Raw genomic sequence first — 6,001 nt, 5'->3', positions numbered from 1 at the left:
ATGCACACAATAACTAAATTGAAAAGAATATCGTGCAGGAGAAGGTTTTCCAGAGTACATGCAAATAAATGCCATTGTCTTTCACAGACTAATATGTGCAGGTCTTGAAGGACAAAGTCCCCATCCCTGTTTTAGTAAATAGGATTGTTCAATCACACATGCATGTATATATATTAATTTCAATATATATTTACAGTAAAATTTAATGCACATAGAATTTTACGAAAGGTCGAAATTCGAGATTATTCATGTGCATATATAAGGTCTGCATGCATCCCCAGTATAAACAACAATGTATTTAGACTCTAAGTTCACATGGCAAAGGAGGTTTATACACAACGACGCCTTGTAAAACAATTAATTCGAGATTTCCTTTGAATGTGAGATATTTGGCTGCGCGTCATGCGCAGTCAGTCTTTTTCATCCATATACACTCACGAACACCTGTTCATTTCAAAGCTGGTGTCACCTAATGATCTAGAGTAATCCATGGATGAGATGTCTATATGACAAGTAAAATACACTTGAAAGCGGCAGTTGGTTTATTTCAATACACAAGACCAGCGGACGAGACACGACGCGGAAATTGTAGCAGGCGCTTTGCGGAAATTACGTAACTGAACGCGGAAAGAGAAAACGTCATCGTTCCGCTCAGTGGTTTTGTCTTTGCGAGCTATGCTGAAATACTCAACAAATTAAGATAAAAGTCAGAATGATGAAAAAGTGGAAATCGGTGTGTGGATTAGAACTTGAAAAACTCTCATGAAGTCGTTGACAAAGTAATATCTGTTCAAGTTAAAATAATTTGAAAAACAGAGAAAGTTATATGGATATAGAAGTTCTTCTAACGTAAGCAACATTTCGGCGTAGGTGTTAAACTCGTTTTCAAGCAAATGATGTCTACGGGGTAGTTATGTAAGTTAAATCTTTGTTTTGGGTCAAGGCCAAAATCGTTTGGTGTAGTGACAACGGTGCTGTTTTAAGGGATTAGACACTGGTTTTCTAAAAAAAAACAACAAAATAAAATGTGTTTCTTTAGGAAACGAAATAAGACACGTGTGCCAATGTAATTGAACCGATGTTAGCGAGTTCACTCAGTGACTTTAGTTAATAAAATGAACTTTCAGTTCACCCCTTCCGTTAGTAATGAGTTATTCAGTTTCTTAATAAAATTGCTTAAAATGTGAATGTTGGAAATGACAGTTTTCTTTATCATTTTAACAACTTCAGTTATGGCAAATGCGCTGCTATACTTTGCGTTTCCTCCTACCTATTTTACCTGAAGACACCTTTTTGTAAAAGGTTATATGTTCATTGTGAGAATATTTTTGTAGTAAAAAGGGAGAATGTACCTTGTGAAAATGAATTTTGAAAGACTGCAGATCAACAGTTCCAACAGTCTCAACAACATAATTTCTAACATACTTAGAGACCACAAACCTGTACACAACGAAGCCACGGTAAATGTTTTCGACTGTAGCAAAAATAGCGAAAATATATAAAAAGATAGAAAAGTAAACGCAAAATCAATCTTGAATATTTTACGTATTCCTCATAGCCCAATATAAAGATTACACATTAACAGTATGGATACGTTAATCTATAGTTTAAACTAATCTCTTTAAGTAATCGGGACTGGATTGGCAAGCATAAACATGCATATCAATGCCATTCCATACCAATAATATAATTACATAACATACATGATAACTACACAAACCTCGTCAACCGTCAGAATAAATTTACAGTTATAAAACAAATAAATCAATAAATCTGAAAAAAATAGATGAAATACTAAAAACCACCAAAACATGCTCGCCCCAGGTAAAAAGGTAGAGTGCAAAAGTAGCAAAACCGGTAAGATATGCCAAGATTCAAACTGTAAACCATACAATCGTACTTTACTCGATAAATCAGAATGGTCTCAATGTCCTAATGTGGGTAGTTACACAATCAAAGCAAAATATTGATAATTTATCAACTGAATAATACCTAAAAATTACTTTTATGATATGTATAACATCACATTTTAGTTAAAAGTTGCATGCGTTGAGCTTGTTAGATGTTTTAAAGATTAATGGAAAAGGTAGAGAAGGACACCAGCACTTGGGAACTTAGCCTGTTCCAGTGAGACGCCACGGTTCAGTGGTTACAGATATTCGGCCTTCTGTGCTCTCTGCTTATGGTGATGTAGATGAAGACTACGCAGGCAAATTAGGTGAGGTGGGTATACTACGTCAACAGGCAGCTGTGCAGTCAAGCAGATAGTTTGTTGTTTAAACCTGTCTGAAAATTGTTATGTCTGACAAGGGAGACTATAATTAGCTGATGTTAACACATGTGATCTAACGATAGTTTTGCATTATTTAGCATGTTTAGGAAGGGATGGCCGTGGTGTATCATTTATTCTTTCATTCATTCACATATGTACTTCTTTCTTTTATTATTTCTTTCATTCATTCACATATACATCTTGCTCTTAATTCTTATTATCATTCATTCATTCATTCATTCATCCAGTTTCAAAGGTCTTATTGGGTAAAGCCCATTACTACGGTGTTATTACTACACCATTCCGTGTTATCCATGCCTGACACAAGTTATCCACGAGTCAAAGAAATGTCCACAACTAATGAATTTTACCATAAGTATGTGCAATGATCATGCACCGAGATTGTAGAAGCACTATGACTACCAGTTCAAAATATTGTACTACCTGCACGGGCTATATTTGCACTTGTGATGGACATGGCGAACAGTTCGAGTGGTTAGTCTTCAATGTATACATGTATGTGTTCATTTCCAAAACGTTTAAGTGCAGAACGTCTGTGAAATACACCATTCATTCATTCATTCATTCATTCATTCATTCATTCATTCATTCATTCATTCATTCATTCATTCATTCATTCATTCATTCATTCATTCATTCATTCATTCATTCATTCATTGTAAGATTTCGACTGATACAGTAAACTGCCTGAACTACTGTTACACGCAGTCGAAGTTGCGCTGGAAACGAACCAAGTCACTGTGTGCGCTGGAACATGACGAGGAACATGATAATTGGTACAAATGGTAAAGAAAGCAAGCGAGTGACCTATCACTGTTGTAGATTATTCCTGTTCTGGTTTTGGTGCTTTGTGTTTCCTTGTGAGGGGCTTTACAAGGTCATTAGCTCACGACTGGTGACGCGCGATGTCTTGGGCAGAAAGTGACAGTATTTTGAGTTGTTTACTTAATTACCCAGTTGGGGATCCTTAATTACTTATTTGTTCCGAAGGAGCACGGACTATATATTCTATATTTAAGTGGTTATTGGCGAATGTCAGTGGGGTTGACAAGACACATTTCAAAACAGCTTAAAGATCTCACAACGCTGTTTATTAATGTGTCCCAGCATAGTCTTTGTGTCACTGGAGTAAGGACTTTCACAAATAACTTCAATTTCATAGCTCTGCGTTCAGGACCTATGAGGATCTGGAGTAGAACAGGGCTTCAGCAAGCGATGCTTGCCATAAAAGGTGACTATGCTTGTCGTAAGAGGCGACTAACGGGATCGGGTGGTCAGACTCGCTAACTTGATTGCCACATGTCATCGGTTCCCGATTGTGCAGGTCGATGGTCATGCTGTTGATCACTGGACTGTCTGGTCGAAAATTGATTATCTACAAACCGCCGCCATGTTGCTGGAATATTGCTGAGTGCGACATAGAACTAAACTCACTAAATTAAACTGAAATTATTTGTCACTATAATTTCATCTGAATTTTAACCATACGCTTGCAAAATAAAGAAAACAATCAAATGAAAATATATTTGTCCACGAGCGAGGTTAGTCGAATTAAGACCGGAGTGATACTTACAAAGACACTTTCATTCATTTACAACCTCTAAAACAATAAAAAAAACTATGTATTTGGAGTGGAAGTGCAGATTCTTGTAGTTAGCGGAATTAAGTCAAAATGAGTTGAATTTTTTGCCTTATCCTCATTCATGTACAACCTCCAAACCACAGGAAAAGATGTATTTTGAGTAAAAGTAATTATTCTCGTATATTTTTTAAAATCCTCCTGAATTCGCAAAATTAAATCAGATCAGTTGAATTTTGTGTCATGATACTCGTAAAGCCACTTTCATTCACTTACATCCTTCAAAACACCGGAAAAGATGTATTTGGAGTAAAGGGAAATATTCTCGCCCATGGGCGAGATTGTTTTTAAATCGCTCTAAATTAGCAGAATTAAGTCAAAATTAGTTGGATGTCGTGTCATGATACTCATAAATATGCTTCAAAATGTTTTTCGCCCATGGGCGGGAGTTTTTAAAATCGCTCTCAATTAGCGGAATTAAGTCAAATGAGTTGAAATTTCTGTCATGATGCTCATAAATGTACTTTCATTCATTTACATTCTCCAAAACACGTGAAAAGATATATTTGGGGTAAAAGGCAATGGGTGAAAAACATTTTGGCCCATGGGCGAGATTTTTAAACATCGCTCTAAATTAACGGAATTAAGTCAAAATAAGTTGAAATATGTATTATGATTCTTATGAACATACTTTCACTCATTTACAACCCCCAAAACATGCATAAAGATGTCATTTGAGTAAAAGTGAATATTCTCACCCATGGGCCAAATGATATTTTTAAATCAGCTCTAAATTATCAGAATTAAGTCACAATAAGCTGATTTTCGTGTCACGACACTAATAAATATACTTTCATTTATTTACAAACTGCAAAACATGGACAAAAACATGTATTTTCAGTGAAAGTAAATATTCCCGTCCATGGGCCAATATGTTTTTCACCCATGGGCGAGATTTTATAAAATCACTGTCAGTTAGCGGAGTCAAGTCAAATCGAGCTGAAATTTGAGTCATGATACTTATTAACATTTTTTCATTCATTTACAACCTCCAAAACATTTATTCTGGACGAAATTAAACACTCTCGCCCATGGGCCTGCCCATGGGCCGCTGTTCGGCCGCTGTTCGCCCATGGGCGTGCGAGTTTAAATTTTCAGTTTTCGAAAAAAACATTTTTCAGTTTTTCATCCTTAGCACATATTCATAATAGCTGCATGTTTATTTTTGCCAAATCTCTTGTGAGAGAGTGGCCACAGTGCGGAGAGTTTCTGGACTATTGTGAGTCCAGAATTAAATTGTGACGTGTTATTTACGATTAAAAATATTTAGCAGATTTATCGGAGTCAATTAATGTTGATATGATAATATTGAATGTTTTGAGAGTGTATCACCATTTGCACTTCCTTACAACCATAGCTATTTGGAATGTAGTCGCTTTTGAAAGATGATTGTTGTATGGCGTGTGATTTGCATGTGTACGATTTTCATTCTAAAACAAACGACTGGAAACAAACACTAACAAATGTGTGGTGCAAGCTGAGTGTCAAAGTTAATGTTCTAAAGTGATTTCTCGACCTTTTTGAAAATCGTCAAAATCAAGAATGGGACCCCATGCACATGTATGGAGCTACTGCGTTGTGCACGTGTATATCATGCATTGTCTTTAGGGGTGGTAATAGAGGGGATTGGTAGTGCGTTCACAAGATATATCTGAAACGTGTGTCAACGTTTACACTTCCTATCCAAATTGAAAGTTCCGGTTCCCCTACTTTTTTTTAAAGAGTAGATACCATGAGTAACGTTTCAAGCCATTTCATCGAGACTGACCAAATTCACCCAGTCGCATCTTGCGACACTCACAAGGTACAAGATGTCCGAATCACTGTTGGGGAACTTCTTTCTAACAGCGACATACTGGAGTCGTCCACTATTGGATAGAGTGCACTTGTTGATTGTGTCCAACACCTGTAAAATATACTATCTAGCTGTTGGCGATTTGGTGTCGGAAATCGTTTGATAGGACTTTCTGTTCTTGCCACAATTCACAGATCGACACGATTTACTCTCACGTTGCTGTGTCCCCTACTGTTTGGAAATGGGTTAACGCTATGGCTGCCTGCCAACATGC

This window comes from Haliotis asinina, chromosome 6, assembly GCF_037392515.1.
Source record: "Haliotis asinina isolate JCU_RB_2024 chromosome 6, JCU_Hal_asi_v2, whole genome shotgun sequence".
Taxonomy (NCBI): domain Eukaryota; kingdom Metazoa; phylum Mollusca; class Gastropoda; order Lepetellida; family Haliotidae; genus Haliotis; species Haliotis asinina.
Note: the sequence above shows the minus strand (reverse complement) of the source record.